This window comes from Neofelis nebulosa, chromosome 4 (genome assembly GCF_028018385.1).
Source record: "Neofelis nebulosa isolate mNeoNeb1 chromosome 4, mNeoNeb1.pri, whole genome shotgun sequence".
In the NCBI taxonomy this organism is placed as follows: domain Eukaryota; kingdom Metazoa; phylum Chordata; class Mammalia; order Carnivora; family Felidae; genus Neofelis; species Neofelis nebulosa.
In genome coordinates this window covers 125,449,883-125,470,922 of record NC_080785.1, presented here as the reverse complement: position 1 = coordinate 125,470,922, position 21,040 = coordinate 125,449,883, and the positions used below count along the sequence as shown (strand labels likewise).

At 36.6% G+C, this 21,040-nt stretch overlaps 1 protein-coding gene across 6 annotated transcripts in view; it reads left to right on the top strand.

The window, feature by feature from the left end:
* CNTN4 (contactin 4) overlaps window positions 1–21,040 on the top strand; it is a 914,517-nt gene that overhangs the window by 228,588 nt on the left and 664,889 nt on the right. For all 6 annotated transcript variants that reach the window (XM_058726189.1, XM_058726188.1, XM_058726182.1 and 3 more), the window contains one exon: window positions 4,989–5,044. The gene's annotated coding sequence lies outside the window, so the exon portion shown is untranslated. The remainder of the gene's footprint in view (window positions 1–4,988; window positions 5,045–21,040) is intronic.

Here is a 21,040-nt window from a genome sequence, read left to right as displayed (position 1 = left end):
ATAAAATCAATGTGTTGCTGATGACACCAGCTGATTTGTACCAAACTCCTAGACCCATTTTGGACAGAGAGAAATTCATCCATTTATTCATGCATTAATTTCCTATCTATTCACACATGTGACTTTTGGGGGTATATAATAAAATCCACAAGTAAACTTAACCGTAATTTAAGACTGTTACAATAGCAGGTAAATGGTATGGACTTAACATTGGAAAATTTAATAAATATTCAATGATGTTTAAAAATAATTAAATCTTTTGTGCATATCATAAACTGGGCACTGTCCTTTGCATGGATTATCTCATTCTGCCTTCATGAAAATACTGAAAGGTACATACATAATTATTAGGCTCATTTTATACATAAGGAAGCTGAACTTAAAGGAAGTGAATGAAATGAAAGCCTTTCCTCTGGTTCTTATCCAGCAGAGGCTATTATCCCATTGCCTATAATGGATGTATGGTGTCTTTCCCTGTGTACAACAGCACCAAAGTAGCCAAGAATAATGCATGTATCTTTACACCTTTTCAAGGAATGACATTGTGTAACTATCTACTTCATTCATCTCTGAGCATGCTGGCACATTTGAGGTGGAAACTTTTAACTAAATCACATTCCCCCCCCCCCCCCCGATAAAAGAATATGACTGTTCAACATTTTTTCCAATGAAGAATAATTAATTCCTAATTATAAAATCAAGAACTCTTCAACCTATCTAGGCATCATTAGAAGTTTCCTTTTAAGAGCAGTCAAGAAAACACACACTGGAAATGGAATTAATTTTTAAGTTGCATATCCTTTACTTAGTTTTTAATTTGGATCCATTCATTCATTCATTCAGCACGTATTTAAGAAACACTTGTTTTGGACTAGGTTGTACTATGCAACTTCAAATTGAAGAATAAGAGAAGATAAAACAGATGCATATTTTCCTACAATAAAAGATAAAAGATAGGTGTCTGTGTGTGGGGTGGGTGGTAAACGTACTGTGATTAGTGTCAAGCTAGAAACATGCTTTATATAACAGTATGATGAGATTCATTACATTCCTGAAATGCTTTGGTTTTGTAAAGAGGATTTTTTCCAAAGTAATATGCTATGACTTTTTAAAAATTGAAGTATAGTTTATATATATTAGTTTTAGGTGTAGAACATAATGATTTGACAAGTGTATACATTGCAAAATGCTCACCATAAGTGTAGTTCCCATCTGTCATTACCAAAAACCTTTTACAATATCAGTGACTATATTCCCCTTTTTTTCATCTCCATGACATATTTATTTTGTAATTGGAAGTCTGTACCTTTTAGTCCTCTTAACCTATTTCAACTAACTCTCTACTCTCAACCATCAAAACCTCAACATTACCTCTAATAGTCAGGATGGCTAGTATCAAAAAAGGTAACAACTAACAGATGTTGGTGAGTAGGTAGAGAACAGGAGACATTTGCACCTTGTTGGTGGGAATGTAAATTGACACAGCCACAATGGAAGACATTGTGGAGTTTCCTCAGAAAAATAGAGAAGTACCATATGATCCAGTATTTCCACTTCTGAGTATTTCCCTTAGGAAAATGAAAACATTGATTTGAAAAGACATATGCACCCCTGTGTTTATTGCAGCATTATTTATAATAGCCAAGATGTTGAAGCAACCTAAGTGCCCATCAATAGTTGATTGGATAAGATGTGGTGTATATATACACAATGGAATATTACTCAGCCCCAAAGTATGAAATCAAGTGAAATATGTCAGACAAAGAGAGACAAATAACATATGATTTCATTTATATGTGAATCTAAAGTCAAACAAGAACAACAACAACAACAAAATGCAAATAGTCTCAAATACAGAGAACAGTCTATTACAATTTTACATTTATTTCGATGATGTTTGTTTGTTTGGATGTTGGTGGCTATGTAGAGTAGTAGCTTGATTTGTCAGCAAATACCATGAAGTTAGGAATAAAGTTCTGTTTCTTTTCCCAGTAACTATTTTGGAATAAATGAATAAATGTAAATATAAAATCTCTTGGTCTGTAAGAGTAAAGAAACAGCTGAGTATGAATCATATTTATGAGTCATGAAAATTTGTGTATATAGATTTTCTTTCAAATAGTGTTGTGGGGTGATTTCTGTTGTATGTTTTTTTTAAAAATATTTATTTTGAGGGAGACAGAGTGTAAGTGGAGAGGGGCAGAGAGAGAAAGAGAGAGAGAGGGAGGGAAATAGTGAATCTGCTGACAGCACAAAGCCCAACATGGGGCTCATGCTTTATCTTTTTATTACTCATCTACATGACTTCCCCAGTTTCTTTAGGCACATACCTGAACTTATATATTATGCCCAGAAAGGTTGCCTTCACTGGGCTCATTCCTTAACCAGCAACCATTTACTTGCAAGTTACAGAAATCTATACTAGTTCAAGTGAAAAGAAGGGTTGTTGAAACCATATGCCAGGCAAAATGATTGTGATCTACATAAGAAGAGAAAACTAGGTAAAATCTGACCTCATAGGGACTGCGGTTACTTGTCACCCCTTTTATTTAATCCCTTGTTTCTCATGGGGATCAGAATTAAGGGTGTATATTATGCCAACCCTAGTTTTTTCTGAATGACTGTTTGATTCTCTGATTCTCTCAACAGACTAGTTTCTTTTACAATAATTTCACCTTTACTTGCCTTTATCTCATTGGTACAGTTTACAATCTCTAAGAGAGAATCCTATTAGGCTTAATGTGGTTCAAACATTCCTCCCTGTTCAATTGCTACAGCCAATTAGTTTTAATTACACAGTACATAGGGCAGTCCTTTCCAGGACCTTTGGATGGGGCAAGTTCTTTAAGGTGCAAATGTTGATTCAGAGACCTTCTTGGGATCAGTCCCACATATTCCTCCTTTTTTTTCCAGCCCTTCCATCTTGCCTTCCATTCCCTTGGGCATTGTTCTTTGCTCCATAATAGCTAACAAGTCTGATAAATGTATTTGTGTTAGGCCATCTAACAGGTAATTTATTTTTGGCCAGTGTTTCCTCTGGGAGCAAATCCAAAAATCAGAGGGGTGAATTTAATGCTAAATATTTTAGACATTGAGAAAATATTTGGTAGTATGTAGTTTTTTAGGTGCTGACTTTCCTTTTTGTGTGTATTGTCCTTCATGCAACCATTTATAATATATGAGAATCTTTTACCACTGTTACTACAATATTACTACTGGAGTGCCATATACCAGGTAGGAGCCTGAATACCTAAATTGCATTATGTTATTTAATTTTCAGTTGTTCTTTGTGGCTGAATAATGCTATTGTCCCCACTTTACAGGTGAAGTTGAGGCTTATTTCAGTTAATGAATTGGTCAAGATCACATGACTAGTAAATAATTGAACCAGCATCCCATCTCAGGCAGCTGTCCTGGATCTTGGGCTTTTAAATAATAGGAACTTGATTATTGTTTCATGAATAAAGTTAGAACCTAATTTTTCATTTCAAATCTATATCCTTCATTTGGACAAATATAATATTACTTTCATTCTGTGAAGAATGTGTGTGTGTGTGTGTGTGTGTGTGTGTGTGTGTGTGTGTGTGTGTGTGTCAAGTTTTGGTAAGATTTGAAAGGAAAGAATGAAACCTTGACCAAAGTTGTGTTTTTTGTTTTTCTCAGGATTATTATCATTTCAACTGTTGTTAATGATGTGTGAGTTAGAGTTGCAAATGATGCCAATAGCTATAAATAAAACTTTACCTTCTAATCAGTGGTTACTCTTAATACAAGAAAAAGTGAAGCTTTTAGGTACACATTGAACTTTGGTGGTCAATTCACATACATGCAGCTGGTGATTGACCATAGTAAAATAAAACAAATGGTGATTTATTTATGATTCATTATTAACTTGACTATAGGATATTTGTCTGTTGAATAGGAAATACTTCCTTTCATTTGTCATAATCATTTGTGGCACTTTATTTATTTTGAGCAAATATGTACTAAAGGACATTAAAAAAGATAAATTAAATTTCTGTATATATTAACAATATAAAAAAGACATGTTTGGTCCTTACCTCCTGGACATTATTGATATTAACTTGAAAGTAAAGGTAGTTAGGTACTTAATATATGGTAAATTATTATAATCTTAGGAAGTGATATTGTATTTATGGCTAATCAAGAAAATGTAATATTTCTATCCTAATCAATTATGCTACATTTATATGTAAATTAGGTTAGACCTGTGTAATGATATTTCTGAGTGGCCAATCTATATGTATCTACAGAAAATGATATTTTTAATTATAAAAGAAATAAGACAGTTATTTTGCTCAGAAGTAAAATTATTTACCATAGAAAGTTGGTTAGAGGATGCACATGTTACATAAACATGAAGATATAAGTATATACATTTATTCTCAGTAATATTGTATATCTATATTTTCCTTAGATGGACACAGTATTGCTTCAGGGGAAAATACTCTCAGGCACAGAATTATTTTGCAATTAAAGTTTAACTTGGTGGCTTTAAGAGAAGGTATAATACCATATTTATGGAAAGAATGTTTTGTTTTTGTTACTGTTACCCTCATTCATATGACTATCAAAAACCAGATATTTCCTAGTTCATTGTTTACCTTTTCATTATTTTATAAGCTTTTGTAATATACTTTCTTTAGAAGTAGTCTTTTTTATTGAATCTGAATACCACAAAATATCACAGGCTCCTAGAGCCATTATACTAACAAAGAAAGGATAGAGTGCTGAACTGACTTTTCAAAAGACACATAGCTAGTGGGAGACAAAGCAGAGAAAGGAACCTGGTATCCTGGCTCCTAATGTGGGCAGTTTTATCAAGGTGGACATTTATACCAACCATATTTATTTTTCATTTCCTCCTAATTTAATTTTAGAATGGCAGTAGTTAAGTATCAGCTGCACATAAGCTTATTTATACTTGAAAAGTGTATTTATTTGCATATTTTTTATTTTTATTCCAGGAATCTTTGACCTACAATACCTCCACATTATGTGGTCCCAAGAACTTCCCTAAAAGGTAAGCTTCCAACAAAGGGAGATTTTCCTTATTTCACCTTACCTTTGATTAACATCCTTAGTTTTTATGGAAACATTGATAGCCTTTCCTTGCAGAGTGATACCATAAGATCATTTTTAATGTTTTTCTGAAGGTTGAAGTTAATGAAGATATTTACATCATGTAAATTAAGATTGACATGTAAATTAAGATTGACAATAGGAAATTGAGACCTTTCCCAAGTCTTTCTGGAGAAGATACTTGTGAGAGCTTTCCTGTGGTTCACATTAATTTGATAATTCAAAACTTCTGAATTTGGCATCATGGGAAGACTACTGGGAATAAAGTAAAGGTTGTTACATTTTTGCCAAATGGTTTTAAAGGAATGGACATTTTATCAGTCAAATAAACACAAATACTTAGTTTCTAGGTTCTATAGGTATTCAGGTCTTAAAATTGAAGCCTTTAGGGCTAAAACACAAGCAGTATAACTCATGGTCTATGATAAATGCATTTTTTCCTTCATAAAATAATCAGATCCAAAAAGTCTCTGTTTTTACTTCCTAACACTGCTGTAACACAGTACAATGAGCTGAGTGGCTTAAGACAACAGAAGTTGATTTTTTCACAGTACTATAGTTTAGAAGTGTGAAATCGAAAGGTAGGTAGGGTCTTACTCTCTGAAGGCTCTAAAGGAGGAATTTGTCCTTGATTCCTCTAGTTTTTGGTAGCTGCTCACAGTTTTTCGTGTTCTTTGATGTGTAATGACTTTAATCAATTCCCCCTTTGTCGTCACATAGACTTCTCCCCTGTGTGCTTGTGTCTAAGTTTGTATTTGTAATAAGGACACCTGTCATTGGATTGAGGGCCCACACTAATCCAATATGACCTTATCTCAACTTGATTATATCTGCAAGAACCTTTTTCCAAATAAGGTCACATTCATGGACCTAAGGGTTGGGATTTCAACATTTCTTTTTTATTCCCTAATATAGGGGATATATTATGTTAAAAGGTATAATATTTATTTCTTGATGGACAACTTATTTTCCAAGCAAGATAAAAATTATAATCTTACTTAATCAGTACAGGAGTTGATGACATTGGGTAAATATTAGCACATGATTTTGACTCTTAGGGGAAGATTATTTTTAATACCCTCAATAATAAATAGGAAAAAATTAATTTTACTTGGTTTCTTAGATATTTTTCGTAAGCCAAGATTGAGTAAAGTATTTTGACGAGTTAAGTATTGCTCTGTAATAAACTATTCCCAGATTCAGTTGCTAAAAACAGTAACTATTTATTACCTCTGATGAATCTTTTGGTTAGGTGTTTGGGTCTTCTGATATATAAGAGACTCCCCCAGTCTTGAATGGGTGTGTTAGTGTGTATGAGGTCTGCATATAGGTAAATTAGGGGAAGCCTCTGCTCTGGATAGTCTCTAGCCCTCCAGGAAGAGCCAGTTCTTTTTCTCATTGTTATGGCTTTTTCTTATTCCACAGTATTCTGAATGTTCTTAAACTTAATATTAGTTTCTGTTTTGATTTCCTTAGACTTGTTTACTTACAGGCCATCCCAGACAAGGTAGTAGGAGTGATCTTCCTAAACCATTTCCTAAATCTAATCAGATTATCACAAACAGCTATAAATCTTCCATTGTTCCTTGTTTTCCTTTGATCAACTCCCAACTATTCGATATGGCTTTAGAAGGTTCCATATTATTTGACCATTGCTTACCTCTCAACCTTTATTTCTCCCCTACCCCACAGCTTCCTAAATACGTTCCAATAACTTGAATTATAAAAAAAAATGTTTAAATATGCCATTTTCTCCTGTTTTTACTCATTATATTCCTTCTTTTAGAAATATCATGTTCTCCCCACCCTGCCCCCTTCTCCCATCTTTCATCAACTCTTTTTGTTGCTAACTGAAAACTTAAAATTTGAGGATTTTTCTATGGCTTTTCTTCTCTGGGTTAGTCTTAGGCTTCTTTCCAATGCCTATATCACTGTGGACAGAATGAAAATCACACTGTACTGTAATTGCTTGTTTGATTAGCTTACTTTTCCATCATGGATTCTACTAAGCCAGTAATGCTATCTCTTTTCTACATCATGGTACTCAGTCTTCATTAATAATTCTTGGGAAGAATGGGATATTTAATGACATCTTTTGTGTTCTCGTTCCTCTGTCTTTAAAGATGTAGAGGTACCTGGTTGGCCCAGTCAATTCAGTGTCTAGCTCTCAGCTCAGGTCTTGATCTCAGGGTCGTGAGTTCAAGTCCCACATTGGGCTCTGCACTGGGAGTAAAGCCTATTTAAAAAAAAAGAAAAAGAAAAAGGAAGTTTATGATGTTGACATCATACTCAGTGGCAGAAAGCTGAGAGTTTTACCCTAAAGATTAGAAATAAGATAAGGATGCCAACTCTTTCTACTGAACTTGAGCATAGTATTAGAAGTCCTAGCCAGAAATTAGACAAGAAAAAGAAATGAAAGGCATCCATATTGGAAAGGAAGACATAAAATTATCACTCTTTATAGATGACATGATTTTATATGTAGAAAACCATAAAGATTCCGCCAAAAAACTGTGAGAACTAATAAATTGAGTAAAGGTGCAAGGTACAAAATCAATATACAAAAATCTGTTGTATTTTTATTCCCTAACAACTATTGAGGGGAAATTAAGAACACAGCCCCATTAACATTTGCATCAAAAAGAATAAAATACTTAAGAACAAATTTAACCAAAGATGTGAAAGACAGATACACTTGAAAGCAAGAAAGAATTGATCATTAAAAAGTCTATACTACTGAGAGCAATCCACAAATTCAGTGCAGTTCTTATCAAATTTCCAAAGGCATTTTTCTCAGAAATAGAACAAAAGACTAAAATGTGTGTGAAACTATGGAAGATCCTATATAGGCAAAGTGATCCTGAGAAAAAAGAACAAAGCTGGAGGCATCACACTCCTTGATTTCAGACAGTACTACAAAGGTATAGTGATCAAACACTTGAGTATTGGCATAAAAACAGACCATTGGATCACTGGAACAGAATAGAGGGCCCAGAAATAAACCTCCACGCATATATGGTCATTTTATGACAAAGCAGTGAAAAATAAACAATGGAGAAAGGACAGTGTCTTTAATAAATAGTGTTGGGAACTATTTATTAAGCAGCCACATACAAAATAATGAAACTAAGTCAGTATCTTACATCAAATAAAAAATTAACTCAAAATGATTTAAAGACTTGGATGTAAGATCAGAAACCATAGAACTCCTAGAATATAACACAGGTAGTAAGCTCCTTGAGATTGCTCTAAGTGACATTCTTTTGGATCTGACTCTAAAAGCAATGGTTACAAAAGCAAACATAAACTATTGGGACTACATCAAACTGAAAACCTTCAGCACAGTGAAAGAAACAACCAACACAATTAAAAGGTAACTTCCATTTGCAAGTCATACATCTGACAAGGGTTAATGTCTAAAACATGTAAAGATCTTACATAATAATAAAAATAAAAATCCAGTTAAAATGAGGGCAGACGATCTGAATAGACATTTTTCCAAAGAGGACATACACATGGCCAACAGTGGAAAGGTGTGCAACATCACCTATCATTGGGGAAATTCAAGTCAAAACCACAATGAGATATCATTTCCCACCTGTCAGAAGGGTTAAAATCAAAAAGACAAAAAGTAATGTTAACTAAAATTTAAGTTAAAAGAAAAAGACAAAAAATTAAAAAAAAACATTGACAAGGATGTGGAAAAAAGGGAACCCTCATGCACTGTTGGTGGGAGTGTAAAATTGTGCAGCCACTGTGAAAACCAATATGGAGGTTTCTCACAAAATTAAAAAAAATACCATAAGATCCAGCAATTTCACTTCTGGATATTTATCTCCACCCCCCCCCCCCCAAATAAAGACACTAGTTTGAACAGATACATGCATCCCTATATTGATTGCAGCATTATTTTCAGTAGTCAAGATAGGCAAAGAACCTAAACAACCATAGATGGATGAATGGATAAAGAAGATGTGGTGTGTATGCGTATGTATATATGTTACACACACGCACGCGCGCACACACACACACACACACACACATTGTAATTCTCCTCGGCTATAAAAAAGAATGAAATCTTATCATTTGTGGCATCATGAATAGACCTAGAACATACGATGCTAAGTGAAATAAGGTCAGAAAGAGAAAGACAAATACTGACTGCATAATTTAACTTATAGCTGGAATCCAAAAAACAAAACAAATGAACAAACAAACCCAAACCAAACCTGTGGATACAGAGAATAGATTGGTGATTACCACAAGGCAGGGGGCTTCTGCGAAGGCAAAATGGGTCAAAATGGATCAAGAAGTACAAGCTTCCAGTTATAAAATAAGTAAGTCATGGGGATATAACAGAATGGTGACTGTTGTCAATGATACTGAATTACTGAATTGCAAATCTGAGTAACTAAGAAAGTAAATCTTAAAAGTTCTCTTCATAAACAAAATACTGTAACTTTGTATGATGACAGATGGTAAATAGACTTAATGTGGTGAACATTTTGCAGTGTATATAAATGTTGAATCATTATATAGTACAGTAGAAAAGAATACAATGTTGTATGTCAGTTTTACTTCAGTAATCCAAAAAAAGTTGGTGGACATTTTCTTTTTTTTTTTTTTTTTTTTCTTTTTTTATTTATTTATTTATTTATTTATTTATTTATTTTTTAATATATGAAATTTACTGTCAAATTGGTTTCCATACAACACCCAGTGCTCATCCCAAAAGGTGCCCTCCTCAATACCCATCACCCACCCTGCCCTCCCTCCCACCCTCCATCAACCCTCAGTTTGTTCTCAGTTTTTAACAGTCTCTTATGCTTTGGCTCTCTCCCACTCTAACCTCTTTTTTTTTTTTTTCCCTTCCCCTCCCCCATGGGTTTCTGTTACGTTTCTCAGGATCCACATAAGAGTGAAACCATATGATATCTGTCTTTCTCTGTATGGCTTATTTCACTTAGCATCACACTCTCCAGTTCCATCCACGTTGCTACAAAAGGCCATATTTCATTCTTTCTCATTGCCACGTAGTATTCCATTGTGTATATAAACCACAATTTCTTTATCCATTCATCAGTTGATGGACATTTAGGCTCTTTCCATAATTTGGCGATTGTTGAGAGTGCTGCTATAAACATTGGGGTACAAGTGCCCCTATGCATCAGTACTCCTGTATCCCTTGGATAAATTCCTAGCAGTGCTATTGCTGGGTCATAGGGTAGGTCTATTTTTAATTTTCTGAGGAACCTCCACACTGCTTTCCAGAGCGGCTGCACCAATTTGCATTCCCACCAACAGTGCAAGAGGGTTCCCGTCTCTCCACATCCTCTCCAGCATCTATAGTCTCCTGATTTCTTCATTTTGGCCACTCTGACTGGCGTGAGGTGGTATCTGAGTGTGGTTTTGATTTGTATTTCCCTGATGAGGAGCGACGTTGAACATCTTTTCATGTGCCTGTTGGCCATCCGGATGTCTTCTTTAGAGAAGTGTCTATTCATGTTTTCTGCCCATTTCTTCACTGGGTTATTTGTTTTTCGGGTGTGGAGTTTGATGAGCTCTTTATAGATTTTGGATACTAGCCCTTTGTCCGATGTGTCATTTGCAAATATCTTTTCCCATTCCGTTGGTTGCCTTTTAGTTTTGTTGGTTGTTTCCTTTGCTGTGCAGAAGCTTTTTATCTTCATAAGGTCCCAGTAATTCACTTTTGCTTTTAATTCCCTTGCCTTTGGGGATGTGCCGAGTAAGAGATTGCTACGGCTGAGGTCAGAGAGGTCTTTTCCTGCTTTCTCCTCTAAGGTTTTGATGGTTTCCTGTCTCACATTCAGGTCCTTTATCCATTTTGAGTTTATTTTTGTGAATGGTGTGAGAAAGTGGTCTAGTTTCAACCTTCTGCATGTTGCTGTCCAGTTCTCCCAGCACCATTTGTTAAAGAGACTGTCTTTTTTCCATTGGATGTTCTTTCCTGCTTTGTCAAAAATGAGTTGGCCATACGTTTGTGGGTCTAGTTCTGGGGTTTCTATTTGATTCCATTGGTCTATGTGTCTGTTTTTATGCCAATACCATGCTGTCTTGATGATGACAGCTTTGTAGTAGAGGCTAAAGTCTGGGATTGTGATGCCTCCTGCTTTGGTCTTCTTCTTCAAAATTACTTTGGCTATTCGGGGCCTTTTGTGGTTCCATATGAATTTTAGGATTGCTTGTTCTAGTTTCGAGAAGAATGCTGGTGCAATTTTGATTGGGATTGCATTGAATGTGTAGATAGCTTTGGGTAGTATTGACATTTTCACAATATTTATTCTTCCAATCCATGAGCAGGGAATGTCTTTCCATTTCTTTATATCTTCTTCAATTACCTGCATAAGCTTTCTATAGTTTTCAGCATACAGATCTTTTACATCTTTGGTTAGATTTATTCCTAGGTATTTTATGCTTCTTGGTGCAATTGTGAATGGGATCAGTTTCTTTATTTGTCTTTCTGTTGCTTCATTGTTAGTGTATAAGAATGCAACTGATTTCTGTACATTGATTTTGTATCCTGCAACTTTGCTGAATTCATGTATCAGTTCTAGCAGACTTTTGGTGGAGTCTATCGGATTTTCCATGTATAATATCATGTCATCTGCAAAAAGCGAAAGCTTGACTTCATCTTTGCCAATTTGGATGCCTTTGATTTCCTTTTGTTGTCTGATTGCTGATGCTAGAACTTCCAGCACTATATTAAACAGCAGCGGTGAGAGTGGGCATCCCTGTCGTGTTCCTGATCTCAGGGAAAAAGCTCTCAGTTTTTCCCCATTGAGGATGATGTTAGCTGTGGGCTTTTCATAAATGGCTTTTATGATCTTTAAGTATGTTCCTTCTATCCCGACTTTCTCAAGGGTTTTTATTAAGAAAGGGTGCTGGATTTTGTCAAAGGCCTTTTCTGCATCGATTGACAGGATCATATGGTTCTTCTCTTTTTTTTTGTTAATGTGATGTATCACGTTGATCGATTTGCGAATGTTGAACCAGCCCTGCATCCCAGGAATGAATCCCACTTGATCATGGTGAATAATTCTTTTTATATGCTGTTGAATTCGATTTGCTAGTATCTTATTGAGAATTTTTGCATCCATATTCATCAGGGATATTGGCCTGTAGTTCTCTTTTTTTACTGGGTCTCTGTCTGGTTTAGGAATCAAAGTAATACTGGCTTCATAGAATGAGTCTGGAAGTTTTCCTTCCCTTTCTATTTCTTGGAATAGCTTGAGAAGGATAGGTATTATCTCTGCTTTAAACGTCTGGTAGAACTCCCCTGGGAAGCCATCTGGTCCTGGACTCTTATTTGTTGGGAGATTTTTGATAACCGATTCAATTTCTTCGCTGGTTATGGGTCTGTTCAAGCTTTCTATTTCCTCCTGATTGAGTTTTGGAAGAGTGTGGGTGTTTAGGAATTTGTCCATTTCTTCCAGGTTGTCCAATTTGTTGGCATATAATTTTTCATAGTATTCCCTGATAATTGTTTGTATCTCTGAGGGATTGGTTGTAATAATTCCATTTTCATTCATGATTTTATCTATTTGGGTCATCTCCCTTTTCTTTTTGAGAAGCCTGGCTAGAGGTTTGTCAATTTTGTTTATTTTTTCAAAAAACCAACTCTTGGTTTCGTTGATCTGCTCTACAGTTTTTTTAGATTCTATATTGTTTATTTCTGCTCTGATCTTTATGATTTCTCTTCTTCTGCTGGGTTTAGGCTGCCTTTGCTGTTCTGCTTCTATTTCCTTTAGGTGTGCTGTTAGATTTTGTATTTGGGATTTTTCTTGTTTCTTGAGATAGGCCTGGATTGCAATGTATTTTCCTCTCAGGACTGCCTTCGCTGCGTCCCAAAGCGTTTGGATTGTTGTATTTTCATTTTCGTTTGTTTCCATATATTTTTTAATTTCTTCTCTAATTGCCTGGTTGACCCACTCATTCGTTAGTAGGGTGTTCTTTAACCTCCATGCTTTTGGAGGTTTTCCAGACTTTTTCCTGTGGTTGATTTCAAGCTTCATAGCATTGTGGTCTGAAAGTATGCATGGTATAATTTCAATTCTTGTAAACTTATGAAGGGCTGTTTTGTGACCCAGTATATGATCTATCTTGGAGAATGTTCCATGTGCACTCGAGAAGAAAGTATATTCTGTTGCTTTGGGATGCAGAGTTCTAAATATATCTGTCAAGTCCATCTGATCCAATGTATCATTCAGGGCCCTTGTTTCTTTATTGACTGTGTGTCTAGATGATCTATCCATTTCTGTAAGTGGTGTGTTAAGGTCCCCTGCAATGACCACATTCTTATCAATAAGGTTGCTTATGTTTATGAGTAACTGTTTTATATATCTGGGGGCTCCGGTATTTGGCGCATAGACATTTATAATTGTTAGCTCTTCCTGATGGATAGACCCTGTAATTATTATATAATGCCCTTCTTCATCTCTTGTTACAGCCTTTAATTTAAAGTCTAGTTTGTCTGATATAAGTATGGCTACTCCAGCTTTCTTTTGGCTTCCAGTAGCATGATAAATAGTTCTCCATCCCCTCACTCTCAATCTAAAGGTGTCCTCAGATCTAAAATGAGTCTCTTGTAGACAGCAAATAGATGGGTCTTGTTTTTTTATCCATTCTGATACCCTATGTCTTTTGGTTGGCGCATTTAATCCATTTACATTCAGTGTTATTATAGAAAGATACGGGTTTAGAGTCATTGTGATGTCTGTATGTTTTATGCTTGTAGTGATGTCTCTGGTGCTTTGTCTCACAGGATCCCCCTTAGGATCTCTTGTAGGGCTGGTTTCGTGGTGACAAATTCCTTCAGTTTTTGTTTGTTTGGGAAGACCTTTATCTCTCCTTCTATTCTAAATGACAGACTTGCTGGATAAAGGATTCTCGGCTGCATATTTTTTCTGTTTAGCAAACTGAAGATATCGTGCCAAGCCTTTCTGGCCTGCCAAGTTTCAAAGGAGAGATCAGTCACGAGTCTTATAGGTCTCCCTTTATATGTGAGGGCACGTTTATCCCTTGCTGCTTTCAGAATTTTCTCTTTATCCTTGTATTTTGCCAGTTTCACTATGATATGTCGTGCAGAAGATCGATTCAAGTTACGTCTGAAGGGAGTTCTCTGTGCCTCTTGGATTTCAATGCCTTTTTCCTTCCCCAGTTCAGGGAAGTTCTCAGCTATAATTTCTTCAAGTACCCCTTCAGCACCTTTCCCTCTCTCTTCCTCCTCTGGGATACCAATTATGCGTATATTATTTCTTTTTAGTGTATCACTTAGTTCTCTAATTTTCCCCTCATACTCCTGGATTTTTTTATCTCTCTTTCTTTCAGCTTCCTCTTTCTCCATAACTTTATCTTCTAGTTCACCTATTCTCTCCTCTGCCTCTTCAATCCGAGCCGTCGTGGTTTCCATTTTGTTTTGCATTTCGTTTAAAGCGTTTTTCAGCTCCTCGTGACTGTGCCTTAGTCCCTTGATCTCTGTAGCAAGAGATTCTCTGCTGTCCTGTATACTGTTTTCAAGCCCAGCGATTAATTTTATGACTATTATTCTAAATTCACTTTCTGTTATATTATTTAAATCCTTTTTGATCAGTTCATTAGCTGTTGTTATTTCCTGGAGATTCTTCTGAGGGGAATTCTTCCGTTTGGTCATTTTGGACAGTCCCTGGAGTGGTGAGGACCCGCAGGGCACTTCCCCCGTGCTGTGGTGTATAACTGGAGTTGGTGGGCGGGGCCGCAGTCCGACCTGATGTCTGCCCCCAGCCCACCGCTGGGGCCACAGTCAGACTGGTGTGTGCCTTCTCTTCCCCTCTCCTAGGGGCGGGATTCACTGTGGGGTGGTGTGGCCCGTCTGGTCTACTTGCACACTGCCAGGCTTGTGGTGCTGGGGAGCTGGCGTATTAGCTGGGGTGGGTAGGCAAGGTGCACGGGGGCGGGAGGGGCAGGCTTAGCTCGCTTCTCCTTAGGTGATCCACTTCAGGAGGGGCCCTGTGGCAGCGGGAGGGAGTCAGATCTGCTGCCGGAGGTTTGGCTCCGCAGAAGCACAGAGTTGGGTGTTTGCGCGGAGCGAGCAAGTTCCCTGGCAGGAACTGGTTCTCTTTGGGATTTTGGCTGGGGGATGGGCGGGGGAGATGGCGCTGGCGAGCGCCTTTGTTCCCCGCCAAGCTGAGCTCTGCCGTCCGGGGGCTCAGCAGCTCTCCCTCCCTTTGTCCTCCAGCCTTCCCGCTTTCTGAGCAGAGCTGTTAACTTCTGACCTCCCAGACGCTAAGTCGCGCTTGCTGTCGGAACACAGTCCGTCCGGCCCCTCCGCTTTTGCCAGCCCGACTCGGGGGCTCTGCTTGGCCGGCGAGCCGCCCCTCCGCCCCGGCTCCCTCCCGCCAGTCCGTGGAGTGCGCACCGCCTCGCCGCCCTTCCTACCCTCTTCCGTGGGCCTCTCGTCTGCGCTTGGCTCCGGAGACTCCGTTCTGCTAATCCTCTGGCGGTTTTCTGGGTTCTTTAGGCAGGTGTAGGTGGAATCTAAGTGATCAGCAGGACGCGCGGTGAGCCCAGCGTCCTCCTACGCCGCCATCTTCCGGAACTCTCTCTGGACATTTTCATAATTGAGACTGGAAGGCAGGAGGAGGTCAAGTTCTCTCAAATTGTAATGATGCCCTTTGGTTGTCCTTAAGGAAGGCCTTGCCACCACCTCCAGGTTCCCTAGCCTTTTGTCTTCCACCCCAAGTTGTAAAAGTGGTAGCTTATGGGTTAGAACAGCCTCAAAACAGACTTATTTTGGTTCACACATTTGTTCTTTTTTGTTTCTTTTTAATTGCAAAAACAATGTTTAAATTGTTGCCAGCACTTGAAAATTCAATTTCAGATAAAATGATGATTTCCAGATTTTCTAAGGAGAAATCAGAATATCTTTCTATCCCAGACTTACATTCCTAGATGGCAGGAGGGCTTTCCTGCAAGGCACCTGCCTCTCCCTTCCTTCTCCCTTTTATCATGCCACTTCATTTGCTACCTATTTGTCCCTGACAGGCCCTTGAGTTCAGTACCCTCAGCTACACAAAGACTTCTGGATTGATGGAATGTGGAAGGTTAGCCTCCGAGAGTCTGTCTCTGGTGAACCAAAGATCATAGGTTCAGTGGCTGAATGGGCCATTTAGTTGTTCCTGTCATATATCTATCAAGTAAGTGAAAATAATTTTGGCTTTATGTTCAGAGTCTTTATGCTTTAAGTTCCTGCTATAATATTGGAGCCAGGTAAACTGACTTCTCTGAGACTCTTTTTTCCCATCGGCAAAATGGAGACTGTAATATCCTTCAAGGTCTTACAACATGTAAATTTCCTTTGTTAATACCACAACAGTTAGTCTAATGTACACGCAGAGGGAAACTAGTTAGTTTGTATTCTCTGGATTGGTACAAGTGATTTTCATCTTTTGTTAGATATTAATCAATTAAAAATAAGTTAGGAAAATTAAGTACTGATACGTGCTACAACAGGGATGAACTGTGAAAATAGTTTAAGAAGGCAAACACAAAAGTCCACATGTATGATGTTATTTATCTGAAATGTCCAGAATAGGCAAAATTATAGAGATAGAAATTATAATAGTGGTTTCCAAGAACTAAGGGGAGAGGAGAATATGAACATACTGCTGATGAGCACAGGGTTTCTTTTTTTGGGTGATAAATTAGATAGTGGTGATAGTTGCACAACCTTGTGAGTATACTAAAAACCACTGAATTATACAGTGAATGGTGAATTTTATATGTGAATTATATCTCACTATAGAAATAGATTATGAAATACATGTTTTAAGATGATACAATTTCTCCTTCAGGTGTGGTGACTAAGGCCTGTAGCAAAATAAACAGACTTCTTAGGTTGTCATTCACATCAATACATACCATCTTCCCTAAAGTCCTGATGTGTCTTCCAAGGCCAAAGACCAAGTCGGGTTTCTAATTCTAAGGATTCATGGTTTAATATCAAAGTTATCAGTGATGGAGTCAGACAGTTGGGTAAACATTTAAAAGTTTTCAATTCTTATCTCTGTAAGCCTCAGATTCGTCAAACTATAAAGTAAGGGTACTAATAGTCATTTTGTTGGGTGATTGCAAGAGTGAGGAAGAACAAATGGCAAGTACTGATCATAGTGTCAGTTATGAAACAGGCCCTCTATAATTTATACTTTTTATTTTTATTTATTTTTATTTTTTTAAAAATTTTTTTTAACGTTTATTTATTTTTGAGACAGAGCATGAACGGGGGAGGGTCAGAGAGAGGGAGACACAGAATCTGAAACAGGCTCCAGGCTCTGAGCTGTCAGCACAGAGCCCGACGCGGGGCTTGAACTCACGGACCGCGAGATCATGACCTGAGCCGAAGTCGGCCGCTTAACCGACTGAGCCACCCAGGCGCCCCTAATTTATACTTTTTAAATGAGTGTTACTTGGTTGTAAATATGAGGCTATATTACATTAGGTTATTGGCAGCCCAACTGTCTCAAGGTTGGTTCTTTTTCCTGTGTTAGCATCTTGGCCAGAAAGAAAAGAATGGTTAGAATTTCTGCTAGCACTTAATGAATTTAATCAGCCCCTGAGGGACTTTTGATATAGCAGGGAAATTTTTTACAGAGAAACATGATTTTTATCCTTCCTATTTTTCTCTTGAGAGTTGACAGAGCCTTTCCTAGCAGAGGTAACATTACCTGTGCTGAGAGAAGAGTATTAACATACCATGAGGGTAATGTTAGAACAAAAAGAACACATCCCTGTGGCCTTACATTAAAATGTTTCTGTGTCTGTGGTTCTGAATTCAATTTAAATTGCTACCAAGAAAACACACTACTGCCTGAAAATGTACAATTCAATTTTTTGTCCTTTTTATTATTTATGATTTTTTTTCCTTTAGACCATAGTGTTTGTTCTTTTTTAACTTTGGTTTTGTCTTTGCAAATTAAATTCATAATCTGGGAATATAGAAGATGATTGAGTTATTCATGTAGTATCTTATAAATTGTAACATTAAGCAGAAACTTTTCATCTTAATTATGAAAAAGGCTTTATGAATTGTGTCATTTGACCCAGTCGCTATCATATCCTTTTCTTTATGGATAATGAAAAGGATTATGCTATGGTGAATGGGTTGGAACAACAGGAAACTTTGGGGTCATCTTTTCTTTCAGTAAGTAGATAGGGATCAGACTATATGTCAGAATCTATATTAAGGTCTAATGATATGGCAGCAAATAAAGTATGTACCCTTGACTTTGAGTTTGCTGTATCATAGGGATGGCAAGTAATAAACAAAATACTGATTGTATTAGGTGCTATGAACTAAATGAAGAGAATGCAATGATAAACAAGTTATTGAATGAAAGAAAAGACATTGATGAAATAAATTGAAGATGATGTCACAAATGGAAAGATAATCCATGCTCCTGGTTGGAAGAATTGATATTATTAAATGCCCACACTATCCAGAACAATCTACAGATTTAATGCAATTCATATAAAAATACCAACAGCATTTTTCACAGAGCTAGACAAACAATCCTAAAATTTGTATGGAACCACAAAAGACACCAAATGGCCAAAGCAATATTGAAAAAGAAGAACAAAGCTGGAGGCATCACAATTCTGGACTTCAACTACTATTACAAATCAGTAGTAATCAAACAGTATATTACTGACACAGAAATACACACATAGATCAGTGGAACATAATAGAAAACCTAGAAATAAACCCACATTTATATATGGTCGATTAATCTTCGACAAAGTAGGGAAGAACATCCAACGGGAAAGACTGCGTCTTCAACAAATGGTGCTGGGGAAACTGGAACGCTGCATGCAAAAGAATGAAGCTGGACCACTTTCTTACACCATATACAATAACAAACTTGTAATGAATTAAAGACCTAAATGTGAGACCTGAAACCATAAAACTCCTAGAAGAAAACACAGGTAGTAATTTATTTGACACTGGATTTAGCAACATTGTTCTCAATATGTGTACTCAGGCAAGGGAAGCAAAACCAAAAATAACCTATTGGGATTAAATGAAATAAAAACTTTCATACAGTGAAACCATCAACAAAACAAAAAGACAACATACCTAATGGGAAGAGATATATGCAAATGATATATCTGATAAGGGGTTGGTATCCAAAATATATAAAGAATTCATACAACTCAACACCAAGACAACAAATAAACCAATTAAAACATGGGCAGAGGACCCAAATAGACCTTTTTCCAAAGAAGGCATATAGATGGCCAAGCAGGTATAAGAAAAGGTGCTTTGCATCGCTAATCCTCAGGCAAATGTAAATCAAGACCACAAGGTATCCCCTGACCCCTATCAGAATGGTTAGAATCAAAAAGACAAGAAATAACAAGCATTAGTGAGGATGTATAGAAAAAGGAACCTTCATGCACTGTTGCTAAGAATGTAAATTGGTACAGTCACTGTGAAAAATAGCACAGAGTTTTCTCAAAAAATTAAAAATAGAAATACCCTATGATCCAGTAATTTCGTTGCTGGGTGTTTACTCAAAGAAAACAAAAGCACTAATTTGAAAAGATATATGCACCCGTATGTTCATTGCGCCATTATTTATAATAGCAAAGATGTGGAAGCCACCCAAGTATCCATCAATACATGAATAGAAAAGAAGATGTGTATACACACACAACCCTCTCTCTCTCTCTCTCTCTCTCTCTCTCTCTCTGCCATAAAAAAGAAGGATATCTTACCATTTGCAACATCATGGATGGACTTAGAGGGTAAGCTAATAAATAAGTCAGAGAAAGACACATACCATATAATTTCTCTTATTTGTAAAACAAAACAAATAAATAAACAAAAAGCAGAATCAAAGCAACAAATACAGAGAAGAAACTGATGGTTGCCAGAGGGGAGGGCACCGGCGGGGGATGAACAAAATAGGTGAAGAGTATGGGTAGGTACAGGTTTCTAGTTACAGAATGATAAGTCTTGGGATAAATGCTGCAGCAAAGGGAATACAGTCAGTGGTATTGTAATTGTGTTGTGTGGTGAGATACTAACTGTACAAGTCGTGAACATAGCATAATGTTTAGGCTTGTCACAAAGCACCTATTTTGTACTCCTGAAACTAATGTAACATTGTATGCACACTATATTGTGTGTGGGGCGGGGGTGGGGGGGATAAAGTGGGGAAAAAAGATTGCATGGATTATAGTTCTACATCACTACTAACATTTTGTGTGACCTGGAGAGACTAATTTGATGAATGGATATCATTTCTTTCCTTTCCCCTTCCCCTTTTCTCTTTGTTTCTTTGTTTCTTGGTGAATTGACTTTTTGATCATTATGGAATTTTCTCTTTTTGTTCTCAATTGTGGTTTTGGACATAATATTTATTTTATATGATTTTAACATGACTATACTCCTATATATAAATTATCATTTGCCTGGAAATGATACTTCTACTTTGTTCCTTATGTGTCATTTTAGGTGAGTCTCCAGTTAATAGCATTCAGGTATATTTTACCATTTGATTTTTTTCCTGCTTTTATCAAGGGATTTGAATTTTTTTAATATTTTTAATGTTGAAATATTTTAACATTTTTTAATATCTAATTTTATGTTACTTTTTTGGTTGTTTCTGCATATTTCTTCTTTCCTACATTCTTAAGGACTGTTTTTTGTTATTCCACTCTTCTTTCCTCTTTTTTTGCATTTTTCACTCTATGTCTATTTCTAATAAGTTCCCTAAATTTTTAATTTAGCAATGCTGAATTTAAAATCATTCTTAAATAAAACCAAAATTGTTTAACTGTAATCATACCACCCAAAGTTGTAAGTTATTGTTGTATAGATAAATGTAGTATTCAATTATATTTCATTTTTTTTGAATTAGTCGTTATTATGTTCAATATG